The sequence below is a fragment of the Gigantopelta aegis genome, unplaced genomic scaffold (genome assembly GCF_016097555.1).
Source record: "Gigantopelta aegis isolate Gae_Host unplaced genomic scaffold, Gae_host_genome ctg4228_pilon_pilon, whole genome shotgun sequence".
Classification (NCBI taxonomy): Eukaryota; Metazoa; Mollusca; class Gastropoda; order Neomphalida; family Peltospiridae; genus Gigantopelta; species Gigantopelta aegis.
In genome coordinates this window covers 32,486-59,158 of record NW_024533750.1, presented here as the reverse complement: position 1 = coordinate 59,158, position 26,673 = coordinate 32,486, and the positions used below count along the sequence as shown (strand labels likewise).

Sequence of the window (26,673 nt, the reverse complement as noted above, 5' to 3'; positions counted from 1 at the left end):
TATTGAAGGTTAATAATAATGGGCTAATAAGCTTTGAACAAAACTACACCTATCATATGCCACAAACATTCCCTATATCTGGTAAAGTAATTGCTCCATATTGGAACATAAACACTGCAAGTCAACTTACTACACTATTATAAAAAAACTGATATCAGTGAACTAACAAAAACTATTAACCTAGTCAATAACTATTTAGCTTATAACTTCAGTATCAACTTTAATGCAGACTGGATACTAGTGGATCAGTGGATGGATATAAACACAAGCAAATGAAGTATGTGTAATTGATACATTATATTGTAATGATTGTTGGTTTACGAGGACAGACCAATAGTGGTGCCTTTCAAGCTGTATTGGCATCACAAGGAAACAAGACATATGCTATTTTTACATACAAATGTGATCTATTTGATTGGAATGGAACTAATGCTATTATAGGATTTAGTGCTAGTAACACTGTTTTTGCAAACTTTCCACTATCAAGATTGGATCAGGCAATTATTGACTGCCATAATTCACCAAATTCAAATTGGAGTAATATTGCCTATGAAATAGGTGAAGTTAGATTGTATTAATTTCTAATATCCTACTCCTACTCTCCATGCAGGTTGTCACTACATCAATAGTGAATGTGGACCTGGGGAAGAACTAAATAATGATTGCAATGGTTGCATTCTAACTAATATCTGTTTAAGAGACCATCCTTGTAGAAATGGAGGAAGATGCATTATAGGATCTGTTCCCAATAAATACACTTGTGATTGTAGTAACACTGGATATACTGGGAAAATATGTGATTTTTCTAAGTCATGGAGTTTTTCCCAGTATGACAAATTACAGAACAATATTGCAACATCCAACCATCACTATATGAACAGTATTGCTGTAATGTCTATAATTTGGAAAAATATTTTCACTGATTCAGGATGGAAGAAAAAAAATTGTAGTTTGTCCATCAGTACTTCCTATTGCTTGTCAAAGTAAGTGTCAGTTTTGGTTTTCTGAAACAAACCTTTTTTAACAGAATACAGAGATCAAAATTGTAAGACCTGGTATGAGTCAGGTTATACTATCAGTGGTGTATATCTTATTAATCCTGATGGAGGGGACTCCATTTGAGGTACTTCTTTACTTAGATAGACAAATGGATAACTAGCTAGATACAGATTAATATAATGGCTATGGATGAATAAAAAAATGGATGAAAAGGTTAATTTTTCATCATTATTTATAGGCCTATTGTGACATGGAGACAAAATGGTGGTGGTTGGACTGTTATTCAAAGAAGAATGGATGGCTTTGTTGACTTTTATCGTAACTGGACAGATTATAATGAAGGTTTCGGCAACCTTTCAGGAGAATTTTGGCTAGGATTGAATAAAATATATCGACTTTACTTATAATAGAATAAACAGTTTGCAAGTCAATCTTGAAGACTTTGAAAAATAATAAAGCATATGCTCTGTACTCTGCATTCAATATTGGAGACAGTACTACAAAATATACTCTTACTTTGGGTAAATATAATGGGACAACTGGTGATAGTTTGAGGATTCATAATGGATGTAAATTTACCACTAAAGATAGTGACAATGATAGAGCTGGATCTGGTAATTGTGCAGTAACATTCAGAGGAGGATGGTGGTATAATGCATGCTATGACTCAAATCTAAATGGACTTTACATTGGAAGAGATAATGACAATCATAAGGAATTATTTGAAACAGTGGAGAGGACATACTTCATTAAAGTTCTCTGAGATGAAGTTTTCGTCACTGTTAACTCAATATGAACTTGCCTACATACATTTAATTATTTAGTACATTTCAGTTATATTGTTATTGCCAAAATCAGATATACATTTTCATCACATAACTTTAACTGATCTTACAAATTTAGATGATTACAAGATTTAAGTATTTATCATTTTAATGTTTTTATGGACAAAAATGTAAAAGGAATTTACTACTAGGTGTATAAGTAGTTTAGCCATTACTATTGCATATTATGCATCAATATCTATATATTGGCTAAATATCATTGTATAAATCATAGACATGTACTCATGTAGTGAAGTTAAAATTTTTTGAATTTATTATTGGCTGATAATGAAATGTTAACAACAAATACTATCTCTCTATATTCATATAGGTATCAAATGTATACATAATATATATATATATATATACTTTAACTACAAGCATAAAGCAATTATGGAGTGTAAAGTTCAGTAATATCCAATCGAGTATCACCTCATCAGGATGACCTTGATTTCCACACACCTTTAGTTCAATATCTTCATTGGTAGTTTCATTGAAAGACTTTACAAACAATATCATGTTAGGTTAGTACAACATGGTTCTTTCCCTACCCATATTATGTTGTCCACGTAATACTTACAACATCGAAGCCATGGATATAAACCAATTTTGTTTGAGAATACTATTATTGTGAATCAGGCATTGCTCCTTATTTAAGTGGAAATACAGAAAGATGGCAGCATAGCCAATGTAACATTATGGGATGAACAATATTGTGATGGAAATGACATTATAAGAAATTAACCATCAGCATATGCCTTAATGTGTTTACGTGGACTACTACCGTATGTAATAGAAATACCATCAAACATAACAGAGTCAATATTAGTACCATAAATGCATCATAGAATCCATATTGGTTCCTTTTTTTCAACCACACCACACTTACTGTAATGGATTCCTTGAATAGAAAAGAAGATAAGATAAACACAACACCTGAGTTAGAAAGACAAACACATCATAGATACATTATGACTATATAGAGGATACAAATCAATATCAACAACTTTAATATTATTCAAATATAAAATTAGATGTAATGTCAGTGATTTTAAATGAAGTTGTTGTAATAACATCAAAATGGTGGTACAAAAACATTTGAAATACACAAGCAAATATGACAAATTAGCACTGTAAACTGATTGGATATTTTAACCAATATATGATATATTGCTATTATATGTAATAGTATAGTTATATGATTACATGTAGTAAAATTATGATATAAACTGAAAGTAAACACAACATAGTTTAATATCATGGGCATGGTTACTATATAGTAAGTTTTTTCTCCTATAAGCTGTTTCTGTTTTATATATGTACTTTGATATTACTTACAGTAAAGGTCTACACAACAAATAAATGTCAACAACTACTATGTGTACATGTCAATACGTCTTTAAATAGAAAAGCTCATCACAATGTCATAAGCTAAAACAATTATAATGTAAATAATATATAACAATGTAAGCTAGTCATGCATGTGCTATGTTACATAAATTGTATCTATTTATTTCATATTTGTATAATTGAAATCAAATATTCATTTCATAACATAATTTTTAACTAACCTTACACGGTTAGATGACTACAAGATTTAAGTAATTATCCAATGCCTGCCCACATGATTCCTAATGGACAAAAATGTATATGGTAATGTAGCATTCAATATACCATATGTGTAGAGATTTAGTAAAGTAGATCATTTGCCATGGAATGTGTAACATTGAATTGTCACAACATGTATACAAATATGTTCATCAGAATCAGATGGAACATGTGTCCAAAGACATGATAGTGATAGCTGTCTTGTTAACCAGACTGGGAGAAGAAAGAGTGAAATCATGGACCTGAGATGACTATACAAGACATTATGTAACTATGTAGTTAGATGAGCAGTGAATTCCTTTTTTTAAATTAAACTTAGTCTAACAAAACTTACTAATAAAATAATATATTAAGTTAGGTACATTAACTACAAACGACTCCGTATAAATTATAAATATAATAATTAATAACATATTAATTATATTATATATACAATCATGTACATACCTAATCTTACTCATTAGATGATCATAATTATTCATCATAAATAAACATTATCAGTTGCTTTGACAGATGTAGACAGTATGAGTTATAGATATTCATTTCATTTTCATCATCTAATCTATAGATAAACAGTACACTAGTTAACACAAAGTATATATGACAACTTAAATATTGTTGTTTTGATTGGTTTGCATTAAAAAAACATTCCAATGATTTGGGTCTGGAAAAATAACAAATGTTGATCAGCTAAAAAATTAATAATTATGTTTCAAAACAACCTGTATGATATACAATAATAACAGTGATGAAACAAATCTATCACTACAATTAACACTACACCCAACTAGTACCACCAGTAATAATGCAAATGTTAGAAAAAAGACTATATAGATCTTATAAATAATTATTATAGTGATCAATCATGATATTCTATATACCTTTGACAGTAATATATGATGTTGTTTGAGAAGATATTGTTGACACAATGGTTGTGGATGGTAGCGTCTGACTAGAAGTCACTGGATAAAGTAATAAGAATACAGTATATTGATTACTTTAACTAGGTAATTATTAGTTGTAAATCAATTAATGTCGGATTAACAATTACTGTCACTAAAAAAACCCTGTCATATGTAACCCAGCTAGAGTTTGATTATCTATTATCATCCACAGTCCATAATTATTAATACTTTAACTATTTATACACTATTTGTACACTAAACAGATAACAGGTTATAAGATTACTACTTCATCAAACTGTGATGATAGTGTACCCTATCTCATAATTGGGGTTATCTACATGAATATACTATGTACAGACCCTGAGATAACACCCATATAGTGTACGTCAAATTGGATAGTGTGACAAGTTGAACTATTAAAAACAATGTTTTGTAATAGAATTATAATAATTTATACTAGTTGCAATAACTACTTAGCAAGATACTAAAAAAATCTTCTTCCAATAAAGTTGACACCAGCTACAGTTTTATGTTATATACATTACAAAATACTACGTCATTCACAATGACATATCACTCAATACTAGTGAGAATGCATGTGATGCTTATTATTACTAATGATCACAACGACTCAATGACTCTGGCATTACATAAATGACAATCAATGTCTTTCTAATGATTTGTTTTATGTCAAACTAACAGATGAAACCAGTTATCAATTTTGATGATACAATAGCTTACAAATTTTTTTTACATTTATAACAAAATATTAAAAGTGTTATTTACCTGTTGGGTCTGTTTCACATGATATCATGTACCATATATATATATATTACTATATATATATACATTATATATAATTAATAATAGTGGTAGAGACATATCAGTCATTGAGAGACTAGTTATTAGTGTAGGAACTAGATAATGAAATAGTTAGATTGCGTTCAATTAATATGAACTCACACATAAACCCTCAACAATGGTTTATGTATTATAGCAGTTATAGAAGACAGTAATAATAGTGAATGGAGACCTATTAATTAAATATTAAAATAAATTTAGAGCTCTATGTCAGTTATGTTAACATCATTATCATTAAAATGTAGTTGTATCACAACCAAATCATTTTGGCTGAACTATTTTTTTGTACACGATCAATATTTTAACACTGGTAATCATTCATTCCTTTACTAGTTTATTACGACAATGGTCTACAAAGAATTATAACATCTGATAAGGGAGAGAGTTTAGAAATGTTTTTAAATGGAGAATTAATGAGAAACTCAACATAAGCATCAAATATCAAAATTGTCATCATCGTCTGCTTCCCCATCCCCACCACCTTACTGATTTAGAATTGATTTGTATTACACCTAACAAGTGTGGATCCAAGGTAATAATATGTTTCTACTAGTAGTTAATCGCTTACCCAATTAAGTAGCACACATAGAAAATGAAGTAGATGTGTCACATTTCAGGAAAAGAAAGACAAACGATTCCTCTCACTCCTGTCAACAATGAGAAATAAAATTAAAAGAGGTACTTCACAGCAGACTAATAAACAAGATGGCAAAGGAAGACATGATAAAGTGGTTTATCATTAGCTGTAATGAGGATGCTAAAAGGAGGAAATGGCAATAATCACATAGAAGAAGCCTTAATTTCTGAAGGTATGTATACTTAAATGCTCCACTTCACTATTTAGGTCATTTTTCAATAAAGTATGTGGACCTAACAAACAAGAAAAATGTCCCAACCATATATTGGATGGGAGAATTAACACTGTTTCCGTCAGACAGAAAAAATTCATTGATCAATACCTAGGTGTTGAGTTATGCAGTCATCACTGCTGGACATAACTTCTGAAAGATGCCTATATACACACACACATTGGTGGTCTTCAACCCACTCACTATATTGGGCATGACATTTTTGAAGTCCAGAGGAGACAATTTATACAACAATAATTGGCAAAACTAATTGAAACCAAATTACATATTTTATACAATTCAGTCCACAGTGGTCTCCAGGTGATCAGGAAGATGCCGCATAAGTTTCTTACCCAAGTTCTTCAAATTGAATAGAGGTATTTATAGTCAATGTTAGTGCGTTTGATGTATTAATTCAATATCACCTCCTCCTATATATATGTTAACAGTCACCCTCTCCACAAATAAATGGAGTGTAAATATATATATTCATATCTTATATATATATATATATATAATAATATATATAAGCATCAGTTTCTTTGACAATCTGACACAGCGAGTAACCTTTTGGGTGAGGTTTACTTACTAAGCCATGGCATAGATAATAGAGTAATAAATTGTGAAATTAAGTTATAAAATGTATCACTCTATTATCTATGATAACACCTAATGAATAAGATTGTTAATCATTAAAAAAGACAATCATTAAATTTTAGTATTTCTGACATAATTGTGAGTTGAGTATCACTAAGATATCCAGTTGCTGTAAAGATCTTGATGTATACTGCGTTTCTCTCATAGTTTCTACAGTTTAACATCAATGTAGTCATTTAAACCACCAACCACAACAAGTAGCTTTACCTCTTTCGACTCCCCTCTGTTGGTGTAGAAGGATATCATTTATTTTTTATTTTATTATTCTACTTTTAGTACTAGTGTCATGTTGCCTGATGTTTTTGGAAAGAAAATGTCCAGAGACTATTATTAAATAATTGTAAGCATGTAAGTATGTTTACCACTGTGAAGGACAAAAGTGTGTGACATTAGAGAAGTAAGTGTCAAGCAAAGTTTGCTTTATTTTAACTGTCTACTAGTTTGTCAGTGAATGAAATTGAATAAAAAAAAGGGAAATAAAGTCATGAGAAATAAAACAAGAAAATAAAGGGGATTCAGAAAACAGATTAAGATTAAACAACAAAACTGCTTAGTAATAATAAAAAACAAGTCTGTCTTTAATAACTTGATAAATGTCTAAATTCTTACCACAACTCTATGTTTTCCGATAAGTAATTTCCATAGTGTTGTATTTTTTGTAAGTGAAGTACATATTGTCTTGATATCATCGTCATTCATGAAGTATTGTTGAGATCTAGTCTTCCTCAGTGACTTAGTTTGTTTGTATTAGATCTGCTATGGTACTGGTGCTAACTGAAGTTATTTTGATGATTACAACTGATATTCAACATAGTCACAGTTTGGTTTTTAGTAAGGCCTTCACAGATATATCGGACGCTATTATCAGTGATGTTACAATTGTGGAGATCTAGTTCCTTTAAACTTGTATTTTCTTGTTAACATATGAGATAAGTATGGCATATCTTCATCGGTGTGTACCAGAAACACTTTAACAACACTAACTCCTCAAGTGTTGTGTTAAAAATAAGACCATCACTGACAAGTTTGATGCCACTAGTAAAATGAAGAGAGGTTGCAGCAATAGGGTCTTTACTGTTCTATTACTTTTTAGTATCTCTGATAATAATGGATACATTTTACTGTCCAATAAAGTGTTTGCTATATAAAGTTTTGACACTTTACACTTATTAAGATTGGTTATAATAACTGTAGTACTTCAGGAGATGATGACACAAGATGAATACTCCACCCGTTTTCTGTTTGTTGTTCTTTTTATTAATTTACTTATAACATCTTCACTTTCCACGACACTTGGTCTAGTGAGGTCGAACACTACCGTCATGATCTCTCCACTCAACACTTCTAGTATATCCTGTTTTAAAATAAAGAGTAGTTATATACGTATAATACACACATAGTAATATATATACTATAACACACTACCATATACAGACAATACTTGAAAGGAAGTGATTATTACTTACTGTGTATACTATGGCAATGGAATAATGGAGAGATAGTGAAATGTGTATTTGCAAAATGAGTATAAGATGTAATTGGCTAGGTTATACTATAGTAATAGTGAGATGCATAATCACTTTAATACTGACATACACTGCAAACAATGGTGGTTGTATACCAGACTGCTAAAGTTGGAAGGGCTAGTTTACTAGACTATATATACTAGTATTATATCAAAGGGATTGACTGATTGTTGAAATATTCAAAACATAACAAGAAAAATTTACTATATTATTCAAAAGTATCCTATAAGTTTTGAAATTTTATTTTTGCTGATGTCTCATCTAACCAGCCACTCTGAAAACGTTTTCATTGGTGGGGAGGGGCCTCGCTTATGTGATACTATTTGGTAACTCTTCACTATAAAAATTTAAAGTACAAGTCTTTTTACCTGCGATGTAAAGTCTATGTATCATACATACTATTGGTATATCCTTGTTTGACTGACTCATCATCATGATGTGATATTGAAGACTCTACATAAGATATACTTATATTAAACAAGCATAAGTATGTACAAAGTAAAATATGACAACACTTACTCCTACCATTTCAATAGATCATATCATAATCATAGCTCTATCATTATTATACTGACACTAAGGAGTGTAAGTAAATATGGAAATTTCATACTTTATACTTGTCATTGCAATTTGAAAATTTTAATATAATGTACACATAATAGTTTGTGGTTTATGATGGTAGTGTTATGATTGCAATGTCCTAGTTTGTCTTAGGCATAATATGAAATGATTATATATGGGGAAGTTTGCAGTAAATGTCATATTAAGATTATATTTCTAACACCATTTTGTTATAATTCAGTACAAGTTTGAAAGGAGAGAAATATCCACCATTTTGAAATTTCCTCCTTGGGATATGGTAGTGTTCATTCCTATTTAAAATAGTATTGTTCTTGAGGTTTATATCCATGTACAAAGAACATGAAAATTCAACTCCCCATGAGGAATTATAGTTGACTCTATAAGGCATACTTCACACAATTGTTAGTGTTGGACTGCAAGTTGAAGCTCTAATTATGACAGAATGTCACAAGCTTAAGAGTGAAAACATGAGCAAAACTAAAGATTTTCCTTATCTCTTAGTTGTGATGTTAAATCTTCAACCTTTTCTTTCATTTGCCTCATTTCTATATAACAATATTATCAAAACTACTGAACACATTATGAATATAGCTAAGAAGAAAATATCAAGTATAAATATAAACAAATTAGGGTAATACATAACCTTTTAATATAACTCTGAAGTTTAATGTAGTAATGAAATTAGAAGTTAATGAAACTTTATACCGTCAACTATAGCTCTACTCAAATTGAGTCCAAAGGAGAATATTTCAAAATATAAATGCTTTTCTTTTTTTTTTAAACCTATACTAGCCTCGCATTGCTAACCCTTCACTAAGAGGAAGGGTGTAGGGACAACAATACATAGGACTCATATAACAGCAAGTGAATGTGGCTAGAAACATACTCTGACCTGAGTCACGTGTTCAGAAGTGAAAAAACACTATGATATGCACTGGTTGTGGTGATATTTCGAATAGAATCACAGATGATCTTTTACTAACTAATGCTACTGTATCATGTACTGCTTTAAGAAACAGAGTTTCAAGGCAGCTTCAAAGATTTTGCAGGCCATTGTCATGTCACATGGAATAGGTGATAAGTGAAAAGGAGTTCATAAGTCCATGACATGATTAGTGGCTTGTAAGATTTTTATAGGTTTGCATGAGTCCTACTTGTCCCTGAGACCCTTCTTCTCTTAGAGAAGGTTTTGGCAAAGACTTAGCCTGGATTATAATGCAACGATTATAATGCAATGAAATTACACTGTAATGCACTCTATATGTAATAATATTCAATTTTATATTTAATTGCATAAATGGGCCATTTACCTTTATGTGGTTTATAGTTATAAACACTATATATATAAATTAGGCCATCAAAGATATTGTGCTACTCCGAGGAGGGCTGTCATCATTATTAAATGAACTTTTAACTGTTTATCAACAGGTGAAGTCTCTATATGAGTACTTTACAAAATGTATTACTACCTTTGGTTTTTTAGTTGTGGATTCCTCTTTTTGGTTAGTTTTTGCATGGGTCTCTTTCAACTCTTTCATCAGTTACTGGTTTACGAGCCTTGGTATGAAATGCTAGATCTTTTAAACAATGATATGCAATCAAAATTTACATCTATATAATAACTTGAGTTACCTTTTAAACTCTGTTTCAGTTTCTCAATCTGTTGATCTCTTTCTTGTACTTTTGTAATGTTAATGATGTGGGTTATTTCTTGAATTTTCTCTATTTCTTTTCAGTCTCTCAGCAGACTCTGACACAATTTCTCGTAATAACTGAGTGATAATAATGTATATCAACAAGTCAGATAATGTATATCGTAACTACTGACAAATGATTGGCATGAACTATGTTAGTGATTGCTATGGTACTAATAATAACCTTCCTTTATTGCTAGTAACGTTGTCAATTGTCCAACCTGGTCTGGGGGGGGGGGGGGGTGGGGGGGGGGGGGTGGGGGGGGGGGGGGGGTCTTCCTTTTTTCTTGATTCTATGTATAACAAGGTATAACAATATTGTAAAATATATTATAATAATATATTCAGTTAAAATGGGATGATTAAGTATATTTCATCTTAAATAAAGTGATCTAGAATCTAATATATAATATAGATATATATATAATCTATATATATATATATATTATATATTATATATTATATATATATATATTTCATACTTAAGCCAGTAAATATCTATTAAAATACAATAATTATTCATTTAATGACTCTATATCTATACAATACTATTTACCTTCAAAACTCTTTTGGTACAGTCTCATTTTCATTTTCCTTATCTCTTAGTTGTTGATGTTAAATCTTCAACCTTTTCTTTCATTTGCTTCATTTCTATATAACAATATTATCAAACTACCGAACACATTCATGAATATAGCTAAGAAGAAAATATCAAGTATAAATATAAACAAATTAGGGTAATATATAACCTATTAATATAACTCTCGTTATTTGCAAACATATACAATACCTTCATTCATAGACTCTAGTTCCATAGTCTTCTTTTTATTGATAGTTTCTTGTACCTCAAGTTGACTTCTTAATTCCTTGTGCTCTTTTCTACAGTAGCTCCAACTTCCTATTTATCAATATACAGCATATGTAGTAACTGTTTGGCTAATACTAGTCATCACTTACCTTGTCACTTCGGTGATCATAAATGGTATAGTGTCCAACTGTAAGATGGATTAAACCTCTCCTCTTCATTGATTCAAGAGCTGCTTAGCTTTGACAATAAGTGATGTTGTTAGACTGAGAGGAAAAAAGCAAGTGACCACAATGGAATTGGCCCTTTGCGATGTAGTGAATATCCACATTTTCTCCAAGTGATTCTGAAATAATTTTCATTAATATCTTCTAGAGTATAATCTTTAGGATCCCAATCCAAGACAAGGTAGCTGTCTCAGATTTAAGAAGACAAGGGTTTTGGTCTCTTTGAAAAATGTTTATTGATACAAAGTAAGGCTTTGTTTTTTCTACAAAATGACTGAACAAGTTTCTTGTACTTTTGTATATGTATCTCAGCTTCATCATTTTGAATCGTTTTTACAATACCTCCAAACAACTTATATTGATCAGTGTACAATGCTTTCTCACAACAGTTAGTACTTCATCAATGGAATGACTTAATGCAAGTGATTTGAGACTCAAGGTGAGGGTAACCATCTTCTAGAAATAGCTTTAATTTATCAAGAGGTGGAGGTGATGAATTATGGCTTCTCTCGGGACATTACTGAAAGTTATTGCAAATTCACTTTTCAGGAACCAAACACATAATCAGCTTTCGAGGGATTGGATTTTTTTTTTAGAAGCCTTAACTGTATTAGAATGTCATTAAATTTGTGGCTTTCTCAGTCTCACTAACCTTGACTTAAAGTTAAACCAGAACTGTTGATAGGTTAGGTGAAGAATTGTCTATAAAATTTAATTTAAAAACACCATATAATCTAGTATGGTCCTACTACTACCTTGAATGCTACCAGGACTAGGTTCTATGTCTGGGATGTCATCATCAGGAAATACTTCTCTATGAAAAGAATCGAACCATTAGAGGTAATGTATAATATAGAATATGCTTACCACAGTCCTTCAAGGATAGCATTAGCATATGGTACATTGCTAGGAAACTTAAGCAGTACACTAGCAAAGATTATCAGGTGATGATAGTTCATATGTACAGCAGGAACTACAGTTCTTAAAAGCCTAACTGATGCTTTCCTGTTGACAAAGAGTAATTTATAGTGGCTAGCCTAGTTCTTGTAATAACACCCTCTCCAAAAAGATAGTGTGCTATTCTAACAGGACAATGAAGAGACTGAGAGAGAGTACCATAATGACAAACGTAAAATGTCACTGGCATGATTTTCATGCTACTATGACCTTGTCATTGCTACTTTTGAATAATGCTTGATGTTGTCTGGTCATATGAAAAGGTTTGACCTATCAACAATAACATTTATTGGCAAATTATTTAATTGATCTCTCACCATATTCATAATAATTCTCTCAGATAGTATTTTTGTCTTGTCAAACTGGACAGTACTGTTGCTAACGCTTTCAACTTATTTGTGATCAGACATTATTGCTGCATGTACAGGCAGATAACAGAGCTGTCTTCTTCTCATCTGGGGAAAAAACTTTGCAATGACTCCATTTTATCAAGTGTTTCTTCATTGATACATCTCTTACTAAATAAGAGCTGGGACACTTTACAGGATCGATCTGACACTGTGACATCTCTCTAATAAAACTTTGGAGAGACCTTCTTTCACTAAGAACCAAAAAAATATTTCTAATGACTGGATGTATAACGTTATATCAACTTACCTTTAACTAAGTGTTGATGTAATGTATTAGCTTTATATGATATTATTAACAATAGGACCCTTCATGGCATCAATCACGTTTCCCAGGTAATGAAACTGAAGATTGTGAAGTAGTTAGCCAGCTATGAATAACTTCAGAGAGTTTGATAGTATTACTCTCTGGGCTGTGTTTTAAACCATCCAACAGTAGTGTGAAGAACTTTGAGGCTTAAGCCAATTTCATAGCCATTAAGTTACTAATATCAGCTAATAAATTGAGTAGCTGCGTGTTTCAGTGGGAGCCTTCCTCAAAAGATCTGAAATATCTAAATGAAGAGAAGTAAGATATTAAAGAACAAGCAGTTATATCAAGTTTTGTATGCTACCTAGAGGTTGAGTTTGAAGTATTTTTTTTGTATCCATAGACAATATTATGGAAGCAGGTCAAGATAAGTCTAATGAATATAATATAGACTCTCTTCAATCCAACAATCCGAAGTTAGCAGCACGTGACCTAAGGTACTATTTAACCACACCTTATGTTAAATATTATTGTTTCAGGTGTTGTTTTTTTTTTATATGATAGATCTAGGAGTTAAGTTTACCAAAATAGATAACACTATGAGCGCGTGGGCGTATAGTTTAATCGCCCGGGTCAGTGTAGTAGTGACCTTGGAGTCAGAGCATAGTGTTACGAGTCTTTTTTCTTTGGAGTTTTATAGCGTTTTTAGTTTGTTATTAATGTCCAAATAAAAGTGATGAAAGATTCTAATAACTTCTTGGGAACGGTGTGATAAAACTCCGAAGCAAGGTATGATTGCACATAAATACGTCACACGCTGTACATTTATATGTTAACCGATCTTTCAATCACACACCTGCTGTTTTCCATCTACTGCTTACCGAAAGCCTTGCTAATGTGGGTTTTGCCACATAATTGTTCGGTCCTTCTTTATGGCGGGAAGATGTCGGATCAATTAGGCGAATGTGGATATTCTAAACGTTGAGGTTGTGCTGTAACGAAAAGCTGAGACTATAAAATAATGTCCTTCTCTCTCAACTAACTCTCTAGCAAGTTTTACTATGTATATATTTAGGGTTCGATGACAGCCAGTTTGAGTTGACAGTTTATATAAACATGTAGCTGTTAACGTACAGCTATCATTCAAGAAGATAAAATGCAGTCGTTTCCACAATTGTTATCATCCTTGTGAAAAACTGTGAGACAATAACATAAAAAAAAAAAAGAGTGGGTTAAATCATTTTATCTACACCACAACGTTTTAAGTAATGATAACTAATTCGTTTCAAAAACTTATTATTATAATAAAGGAAATATTTAAGTTCATATTTCCTAAAACAACATTTTGTAGCTTAAAATTGCTACGATAAATTCATGTAAAAATAGACAGGTCCCCAACCTCCAGTAAAACAATCTGCCCTAAATTCTCTTATGCTAGATACAATTTGTACCCATTCAAAAAACACGATAAACTTGGGTTATCGGTAAGCATTTACATAACTTTCATTGTATGAGTTGAACAATAGCTAGCTTAGGTTAACTCACTGTGACAAAGCTTCACATTCTTATGACGCAACCACATTAACAGCTTGTCTCATACAAAAGTAAAATCGATTCAACGTGTGAAAACAACTGCTGACTATAGCCTTATAGCAACAGTTCACAAGACTAAAGCCAGCAATTAGAGATATATTAGTATTAAAATTTGGAATATCTCGTTGCTTATATTTTTTCAAAGACTCAATAGCACAAGCAATAAAGGTGAAATGTACTAATAAAATCACAAATGCCGCCTTTGCAGGGCAGGAAAGGCATGCACACAATTCAAAACAATTTGCTAACTTCATAATAGTCTATATGGCTGTTACTGTCCTATATAAAATATTAGTGAATTGACAAACTACTATATGCTTATAAGGGAATGGTCATTGTCAATAATCATGATGTAGGATTTACAGATTGAATAGAATACAATGTGTTCTATTGGGCTGATACAATGAGTTAGTATTCATCATACTTTTTACTTCATATCATCTTGTCCATTTCGATTACACACAATAATGCATTTTCTGGTCAGGCGAATCCTAACTATAATACTTTGTTGTTTTGCAGCTGCAGTTATATGACATGGAGATCCTTTGCGTAGGCTGCATTATATATTGAGTGCCCACCAGCGTCATCAAGAAGTGTCATTTCAAGTGGTTTCTATATACTTTTGTCTCTCCTTTTTAGGACTACAAAGTTTTGACTTCAATTCAGGTAATTAATGATAATTAATATGTATGAATATTATATGTACAAGAAACAACAGAAATTATAAATGTTAGAATCTAGACCACCAATCTACTATAGAGTAAAATAAACATGGCAAAAAGACCAAAGGGATTATTGACACAAGATGATTGAAATTCACTGAACTTGATAGAGATAACTACTTTCTTGAACTAAGTCAATTATCCCAAGAACCTGTCAGAGCTGAGATATTGATGATGAATTTAGTAATTTAGAAGTGACGAGGCTACTGAAGAAGGTAATTATAAAACAAGAAAGTGATATCTGCATCTGCATCTATCAGTACAGTGACATGTATTTTCCTTATTTTTTGTAGCAAATGATTATACCTTACTTCTATCTTACATCTGGCTACCTCAGATTTCTAACCATCACATCACAGTAACCAAATTAATTATCCATTGGATGTTCAGGTGTCATCTACGGTCATAGTTATCCATCTTATCCAAACTTCTTAGTCATTACTACCTCCTACCATTCAATCACTATATCCAAGATCAACTCCTAACAAAACCATTTTTATCAATGATATCGTCCTCCACAGTCCAACACATTTTAATCATCCACATCACTATTACCACCTTACTATTCAAATAATCAACTACAGTCCAAACATCATCAATCTCCTCCTCTTTATCATCAATTGATTTCATTCGGGGGGGTATCCATCATCTGACTATAGTCCCTACTCGTTCAATCAATCTAAGGATCCTACATCTACATCTAACATGGTCCACTAACTTTAATAAACAGTAAGCATCAACCATTGGTGCCTTCAGTTAGGTCCCTAGAGTCAATCATCCACACCTAACTCTCATCAGAGATTTTTTTACCTCTTACTTTATGGCCAACCATATGTAGTAAACAAAGTACTCTCTATGCTAAACAGTGATGGGAGACTTCAAATATGGAATTGTGGACAGAACTTACAGTGGAGGACCCATGGAAAACCTAACAAGGGCATATTTTAGTTTTGTGCTTCTTATTGGGATGGTCCTTTATATCATTAGAAGACTACTGGGGAAAGATTTGTGATCTATGATCAGAAACAGAAAATGTTAACAGATATACATTCTACTTAGTAGTACTCTTTATTTCGAAAACTTATATTACATTAAAATTTTTGCAATAAGAAATACAAATATAGATACACAGTTTACATGCATTAACTACACCAATTTTAAAACAATACCAAATATAAGGTAATTTTCTAAATATGAGTTTGTCCCCAGTATGAGGGGGGCAATTTACAGCACAATATTGCAACATCCATCATCACTATATGAAACAGTACTGCTGTAATGTCTCTAATTTTTGGAAAAAAATTCTCATTGATTCAGAATGGGAAGAAAAGAAAATTGCCAGTTTTGCCATTGCTACTTCCTATTAGCTTATCAAACTAACGTGTTCAGTTTTGCTTTTCGTGAAACAAAATTTCTTATAAAAAGCAGAGATCAAATTGTTAGACCCTGGTATGAGCAGGCTATAATATCAGTGGTCTATATGCTTATAATCCTAATGGAGGGCTCTCCAGTTGGAGGTACTTGTTTACTTAGATAGACAAATGGATAACTAGCTAAATACAGATTATTACATAGGCATGGTGAATAAATAATTGGATATGAAAAGGTTAATTTTTAATCAGGGATATTTATTATAAAGGCCCTATTGTGACATGGAGACAAATGTGGTGGTTGGACTGTTATTCAAAGACGAATGATGGCTTTTGTTGACGTTTATCGTTAACTGAACAGATTATAATGAAGGTTTTGACAACCTTTCAGGAGAATTTTGGCTAGGATTGAATAAAAATATATATCGACTTGCTTATAATAGAATAAACAGTTTATAAGTCAATCTTGAAGACTTTGTGAAAACAATCAAACCAACATCTGGCTTTACTCTGCATTCAATATTGGAGCATTACTACAAAAGGATACTCTTACTTTGGGTAAATATAATGGGACAGCTGGTGATAGTTTTTTTTATGATTCATAATGGATGTAAATTTACCACTAAAGATAGTGACAATGATAGAGCTGGATCTGGTAGTTTGTGCAATAACATCAGAGGAGGATGGTGTATACATGCATGCTATGATCAAATCTAAATGAACTTTACTTGGAAGATGATAATGACAATCATAATTGCAATTATTTGGAAACAGTGGAAAGGACATGCTTCATTAAAGATTTCTGAGATTAAATTTTGTCACTTTTAACTCAATATGTACTTGCCTACATACATTTAATTCATTTAGCGACTTTTTAGATATATTGTTATTACCACATTTCATAGCATTTAATTTTAAAACTGATCTTACAGATTTAGATGATTACAAGATTTAAGTATTTATCATAGATTTCTTTATGGACAAAAAATGTAAAAGAATTTTGTAGTAAAATAATTATATATGTTATATAGAGATTTAGTAAAATAAATCATTAATCTGGCCATGGAATGTGCAACATTGCATTGTCACAACAGTATACAATATTTTCATCAGCATCAGATGGAACAAGCATTCAATTAACGTGATAGTGGTGGATAACCCAGAATACACGGAGAGGGATTGATTCCCTATCTGAAAGGATTATATGAACATCACATAACTATGTCGGTTAGATGAGAATCAAAAATGTTAATTTTAAACAAAGTTAACAAAATTTACCAACAAGAAATTACAATATATGTTTACAATACATAACAACAACAATTTTTACATAACCAAATATAATAATTAACAATATGTCACGATATATTAAATATACTTTTATACACACTGGTATCTACTGGTGGTTCATATATCATCAAAAATATATCAGATGTTTTAGACTGATGGTAGACTCTAGAACTCGTCAGGTCTGTAGATAAATAGTGCCTGATTTAACACAAGATACTACAAGTGAGGATAAACTTACTTACTGTATGTTCAATTAATTTCATTAGTACCAATAATTTGAGTCTGCAAAATAAAAGAAAATTTGGTAACTAAAAAAAGTTAATATGTTCACAAGCTTTGTGACACAAAATAATAGCAATATAATGATAATGAAACAAGCTATTGCTATAATCATCAGTACATGCACCAATTAGTACAACCCAGTCCAATAATAATACGATTTTCAATCATAAAAAAAGATTGTAGAGCTCACATAAAGATTATTATATATCGTGATATTCTACATACCTTTAACAGTAGTATATTTGTTTTTTGAGAAGTATTGTTGACACAATGGTTGTGGGATGGTAGCATGTGACTATAAAGTCACTGAAATAAAGTAATAAGAATGCAATATATGATTACTTTCAAACTAAATATTTACTACTTGTACTAAAATACCTGTTGTATGTTAGTTCAACTAGAGTTTGATTAGCAATTATTATCCCATAGTCCATAATCATAACATTGTAACGGATGCACACCAAACTGATAACAGGTGTTTTCTCTATAGACCACCTAGGAGAAACAGTTACAACTCATCTCTAGGAAACAAATTATGCATTAGAGTGATGAGTAATGTATCCTATCTCATATATGATCTTGGGATTATATAAAGGAATAAAATAGGTACAATATATATGCATGAGATCATACCCAGGTAGTATTATTAGTACGCATCAAACTGAATAGTGTGACAATTGAACTATACAGAGGCAATGGTTTGTGAAAGAAATATGATAATTCTGATGTGCACTTTAATCTATACTTCAACGGGTCACTGAAGGAACCTCTTCAATAGAGTTGATACCAGCTACTTTTTTGGTTATATACATTACAAAATACTATAGATCATTCAATGATGACAATCTCTCAAGTACTAACCAGGTTGTATTTGATACTATTGTTACTAAATGATCACGTATACTCAATGATTATACCTTTACCATTTAATGTCATCTATGTGATTTTGTTTGATGTCAAATAATGGATGAAACTAGGATCAGCTTTGTGGATCCCTATTCATAGACCCACAAGCCACACCTCGTTCTACAACCCATGTCCTATTCCAGATGCTTGGAGACAGAAGGGTTGAAGCAAATTAGATTGCCTTCTCCAGGTCTTAGTCGAGAGAATTTATTTCTCTGAATGGGCATCTCCAGTAGTGCCAGTGTTTGAAACAGAAGATGGCTCTATTCGAATATGCGGGGGACTATAAACTGACAGTAAATCGTGTAGCAAAGTTAGACATGTATCCCCTACGAAAGTCGATGATCTATTAGCAACATTAGTTGGAAGGTCCTCCTTTACAAAGCTGGACCTAAGTCAAGTGTACCAGGCAGGTACAGCTAGACCCGGAGTCTCAACAGTTTGTGATGATTAAACATGATGAAAGGAATGTATCATTACACTAGACTGCCTTTTGAAGTGAATTCATTGCCGTCCATTGTCCAACAAGTAAGGAGAATTTGTTTACAAGGTCTGAAGCATGTATATGTGTATATTGATGATGTGTTGGTGACTGGGACAATAGAGGCTGAGCATATTGCAAATGTGAAAAAACTTTTCAAGAGACTACAAGACAGCTGGAATGAAGTTGAAGTTGAAAAAAATATGCATGCTTTTAGCCACCAGAGGTTAAGTATTTAGGACATATAAATTAGTAATCAAGGCATTGAACCAACAGAAGACAAGGTCAGAGATGTTACGAAGTTCCAGTTCCTCAGCAATATTTCAGAAATAAGGCTTTATTGGATTAGTTAATTACTATGGGAAATTCCTACCCAATCTAGCAATAGTCCTGAGTCCTCTCTATTCATTGTTACGCCACCACTCAATTTGGAAGTAAGGGTAAGCCATCAAGACGCTTTTGAGTCAGCTAAAGAGTTATTGAAGTCACCCAGACGGTTAGCTCACTATGACGGTTCTAAAGAACCGTACTTGCATGTGACGCCTCCCTTTGGGACAGAGTAGGGGCCATCTGTCTCATTGTTTAGAGAATGGAGAAGAACAACAGATCACCTTTGCATCAAGGATTGCTATCAACAACTGACGGAACTACCTCACAACTGACAAAGAAGCATCATTGTGGGTAGTCAGGAAATTCCCATCAATTATCTCTCAGGTAGGAGATTTATAATAAATACTGATCATAAATCATTAATGCAGTAAATATTTTTGGAGAACATCGTGGGTATCCCACAATTAGCATCTGCTAGGATCAAAGATGGGCCTAATTTGGATAGTTATACTTACTCAGTACAGTATAAGCCTGGTAAAAAAAGTTACAACATGCCGATGGTCTGAATAGATTGCCATTACCTGATACTTTAAAGTCTGTTCCCATCCCTCATGAAATATTCATTTGGTAGACATACTCAATTTCATTAACCTATTACAGTATCTGATAGTAAATCATGTATGCAAAATGATCCAATGTAGCCACTTAGTCCTGCGTTGAGGTTGGAAAAATAACAAATAGGGGGAAAGAGAGAAGATTTTCACATCAATATCGAGGAGACTCTCTGAATGGATGGCTGTGTCCTGTGTCCTGTTGGGATATAATACCGATCAAAGATTGCGGGGAAAGTGTATGGATGAAATTTACTCTGGCATTGTCAAGATGATAGGCTAAAGCCACGAGTATGTTTGGTGACCTACGAAAATAGATGATGACATAGAAAAGAAATGTAGTAGTTGCGATGCATGTCAGTTGAGCAATAAACGACACCTCCAACTTTACACTCCACCCATGGGAGTGGCCAGCAAGCCCATGCTACAATTGATTATGCCGGGCCTTGCCTAGGACGAATGACAAAACAATCGATGTCAGTTTTTCAACTAGTAGGGAGTTTGCAGATTTCCATAGCCATCAAGGAATCAGTCATGTCAAAGCTATCTGTCTTCTAAAAGACTCGCAGAAGGGCTGTACAGATCTTTAAGAGAAAACATGGATAATCAAACTACTTGAACTTGTAAGACGAAACTAGCCAGATTTTTATTCAACTATAGGAGAACTCTCTCATTCCACCACAAACAAACAAAAGAAAGTAGAGAGGCAATGTCAGAGACAGAAAGACCTCACATGCTGATCAACATGCTCGAGTTCGACCGCTCACTTAAGGAGGGAGACAAAGTGTTTATATTCAGTAACTTTAGTAATTGGGGTTCGATGGATTAAATATGTTGTAATTAAAAATATTGGGGGTCCCCTGTCAATATTTGTGAAACATCAAATGTATCGATGTTGAAGAAGACTTGATATATAAGTCGAATTGTGGCAAAACAACCGATTTTACACGGATGATGGCCATATGGTTACAACATATAACAACTCATATACCAAACATCATGTGACACACCCTGGAGCAGGAAACAAGTGCCACGAGGCTCCCAATCAAGTGGAATCAGTACAAAGGTCTACTGGTCAGTCAGTTGACCTCCTGACAGATCAGGTACTAATGAAAACTTAAGGAGAATGTACTGTATGTAGGCATTATGTATTATGAATATTATTATATTCTTTGCTAGTCAGACCTACTATAGTGGTCTATATGGTTGTGTGATATAGAGTTTAGTTATTCATTATTCATGTTTCTAATATGCTGTACTTTAATACACTACATACGAATCATTTGAGGAATGAGGATTTGAAGTTCAGGCATGGAGAGAAACATAAGGGGCTGTTGACTATCGAAATACTAAAATAATGGCCAAGTTTGGATAGACGATTAGAATTACCTGACAACGTAGGAGAGAGGCATATCTAACGTAGGATTAACTTATTGAATTCTTTAATCTTTACTTTCCTATGACGCATTAAATAGCGTTTACCTCAATTGACTTCTTAATGGTAAATAATCTATTAATCGATTACAAAGAGTAATTAATTAATTGAAAATCGAACTGGCTCCTTCCAATATCCTGGGATGCTTTTTCAAAAAAGAAGTTCACACATCGAATCTACATCAAGATTTGTGTTTCGTAAGTGATGTGAATAACAAAGCTAAAAGCTACAGCACGTGAGTTTTCTTCGGTTTGAGAGCACCTAGATAATTGTTCAGCTTTCTTAAGCAGAAGCAGACCTCACAATAACAAGAGCTCAGATGTAAAATGCATTCAAAAGAGCTTTAACAGAATGTAAATATTTGGTAAATCGTTTCACGCAGAAAAGGTTGGCAAAGGAATTGGGCGATCTTTAAGTGGGAATTCTCAGTCATTTGGACTTTCCATCGACAAAATTCTTCACAAGTATTTCTGAATTGGGAAAATTCATCAGAAATAGAAACTCAATGCATCTTAATATCAAGATAAGAGAAGAGTTTGAGTCTAATATATGATGGTAGAATTACTCAAGGGAGGCTGCTCTCTTTTTCTCTGTGATCACGAATTCTGGCAAGAAAGATCACCTAAAAGATAGTCTAAAAAGGAAATATCTCTCAACCACGGATACTTCATTCTCTAAAGCCCGGCAGTTATTAAATTTACAATTTAAGACCTCTAATATGAGTTGGGCAAAGTAGAAGGAGGTGGTAAATGTGATAAAGCAATGAATATTCAATCATATAGAAAGATTGCTAATAGGAGGGAATAGATTCCAATTGACTTGGTGGATCCAGTATGTTACAATGTCATTTGAATAGAGAAATGACTGAAGGTATGATTACTACGATGACTGATTCCCTATTAAATTTGTATCATCAGTTGCGTAATCATTAGCATCATCTATACAAAAACAGAATGGTCAAAACATTTATCATTTAATGTAATCTAAAATTCATTTTGGAGGTCTAACCTTTTCTTTTTTCTCTGGATCTGTTGCCTGTCTTTTGCTTAAAAGGATATTATATTACTCATGTTATCTTTATGTTCTGTATCACCAGCATTTTACATGTGCTATCACTGATGCATATACCTAACTATTACCAGTACCCTCCCTGTTCAGAAGATGCATTACTTGCTGATGCATGCCCTATGCTCAATCAACTGGAAAAACTTTTAATGACTTTTACTCATCTGAGTTAATCCTTGCAAAGGGGGGCACATAGTCCATCACACTCCCCCCCCCCCCCGGTGCGGGTCTTCCCTTTTGGGTCCAAATACTAAATTTGCAATATTTGTTTATTTAGAATTTACGGTATCAGGAGGCGAAACCGTACTATGGTGTCGAGTAATGGAGTGGGCGAACCTAGCATTCGAAATGGCTACAGAAAGGGAAAACTTTGTCCTCATTGTCGTGGCAATTAGTATAATATTTATGCTATTGATTTATTGGAAAAAGGCTGAACTCTTTATTCGAAGATAGTTTTTTTCGAAATTAAAATTACACCTCGTCAGTTAACGAATAAGTGCCCATTCAATCATTAACACTGCTTCAAAAGATCACCTGGGGTTACCGACTTTACAAACGTTAGCAAGTAATTTGAATCAAGAATTAGAATAGAGACACCTGGGGGAGCCTCCAATAGTATGGCTGATACTGAAGCCGCAATCTATTAGCAAGACAACCAAAGGGAGTCTACAATGTAGGACTTAATATATTGTTGCTATGCTAAGTACACAAAGTTTCTTACAACCTCTTATTACAAGTGCTGACAAATACTTCATGACAGATCATAAGGTTACTTATTTTGTTATTTCAGATCAATTGGATAAAGTAGCTAAAAGTCAAGACAACCGTCATATTGGAAGTATTATGGAGAAAGGTCAAGGCTGGCCAAATAATACTTTAGTGAGTATTTCAGTTTATTAGTAAACCCAGTGATATCTACACAATATGGACTTCTTGTTTCAAGTTGATGCCGAACATGCCTCTTGTTTCTAATTTTTAATGTGAGGCTTATAGGTTCAAGAGTAGGTACGGCTACATCCTGGTTTTATAACAAAACCAAGATCTCAGATTACTTATGACAAAAATCCCTAAATAAAACAGCTTAATGTTAACCTTCTGAAGGAGAATACTATTTCGCTGGTGAGTTATTAGGTGGTTCAGAGTGAATTCCCATCACTTATGGCTGATACAAATTGTCAAGAAATATATTAACAGATCTTCGTAATATAACTACATAGCTTTGTGGCATGATGAGAGTCATGTCAATAGGTATTTTTATTAATTATCCTCCGACTAAAAAGTATTGTCTCCAGAATATTGTATCCCAGAAGTAGTGGAGAGTCTATGAAACAGATACTGCTAGCTTTGAATACAAACACAAAGCTATTCGTAGTTAATTTTTCAAAAAGAAGAGAACCTATATAATATTTACAGATATATGTCAATCATGAGTTTTTTATAATAAGTTATTTGGCATTAATGCAAAAACTGCCACTACACAATTTTAGAAATGAGATTATATTTTTTCTATAAATCCTTTACTAAAAATAGGTCAGTATAATATTTTGGTGGTTAAAATGGGACTTGCCCCCAACTTATATACATTTTAAAAAGAAATTATAAAGATACTTTGATGAATCTGTTTTACCGATTTTAAAATTCTAGTAATTTGCCGTTTTTTAGATAAATATGAGTATGAGAAATCCTTGTATTATTAATCTCTTGTAAATATATATAAATATATATATAGAGAGAGAGAGTTACTATTAATTGTCATTAAGGACTTCCTGTGTACAATTAGTCACATACTATTATTAACTGCATTGTTAAATACCAGTAATATAGCAAGATGAAATATTGAAGGAGAATATAATACTTTTACTTTGTGAAATTGGATGGACTGGATAGTAGTTGTGACCCAGGTTAGCATAAAGTATCATTATATAATAATGTAATGGTAATAAACCCAGAATAAACTATTGGAATGAAACATAACTGCGAAAAAGGCATTTTGTCATTTAAAAAAGTTTTTATTACAATAGACCCAAATAGTGAAAGTCCTATGATAAGGCTAAATACGTTTCATGTACAACCACATTATTTATACATACACTTCTCTAGTTTAGCTGGAAGCTATAAGCAGATACTATTTCAACTGAAACTAATTTAGTTAGTGAAGTTGAAATAGTATCTCTCTGTCATCATGTTTAGTTATTGTAAATAAAACTACAAAGATACTTTTTGGCTTCTATTTAGGTTTATACATATTTAGTTACACCATTTTGGTTGGCTTTGTTATTGACTCAATGAAGTAGTCAAGTAGAATCTGTTTTACACCAAAACGAATTTTATAATGTACAAGCATTGTATGCTTTGATGTTGTAGCTTCTAAACAATGACTAGTAGTCAGAAATATGTAGGGACGATGTGTGTTATACAAAGACAAACGTTTCATCCTGTACATATTAAGAAGTACTAGGTTGTGGGCATCTGGGAAGAAAGGTAACAGGTATGTTTGTATTGGGTACTACCAACAAATTATAAAAGTGAGTAAGTTCACATAAATTCTACATTCCATAGTATCCACCCATGTAATGTACAAAGCAATTGTTAAAATGACATATTAATTTTACAGTGTACCTTATACCCTTCCTTTTTGAGCAATGGCAATAAATGATTGTATAAAGTATGCACTCCTGTGTGAAGTTAAAAGGTGTGAATTTATCATTGGCGTAATAAAATATAAAACAGCAAATACTATCTATATATATTTATATAAGTATCAACTGTATACATAATATGTGTATACTTTTTAACCACATACATAAAGCTGTAAAGTTCAATAAGTCCAATGGATTATCCTCATCAGGATAACCTTGATTCCAACAACCTGTAGTTCAATATCTTCATTGGTGTGGTTTCCATTGAAAGACTTTACAAACATATAGAATGTTAGAGTTAGTACAACATGTTCTTCACAATATTGTCCATCCATAATATTACATTGGCTATCTTGCAATCTTTCTGATATTTTTCACTATACACAAGGAGGAATATGCCTGATTCTCTCAAACAAACTTTGGTTTAGATCCATGTGCTTCAGTATTGTAAGTATTGCATGGACAACATGATATGGGAAGGGCACGTTATCAGAAATTAAACCATCAGCATATGTCCAAATGTGTCTGATGTGGACTACTACTGTTAGTAATAAAAAATACCATCAACATAACAGGAGTCAATATTAGTACACATAAAATGCATCATAGAATCCATATTGGTTCGCTCTTATTCGACCACACACCCTAATGTAATGGATTCCTTGAGTAGAGAGAAGATATGATCAAAACACCTGAGTTAGGAAGACCACACACAATCACAAAATAGATATACATATATCGAGGATATAATTCAATATCAACACCTTTAGTATTATTCATATATAAAATTAGATGTGTA

At 32.4% G+C, this 26,673-nt stretch overlaps 1 pseudogene; it reads left to right on the top strand.

Moving 5' to 3' along the window:
• Nucleotides 1-812: 812 nt before the first annotated feature.
• Nucleotides 813-1,762, top strand: LOC121392637 (annotated as a pseudogene).
• Nucleotides 1,763-26,673: the final 24,911 nt, after the last annotated feature.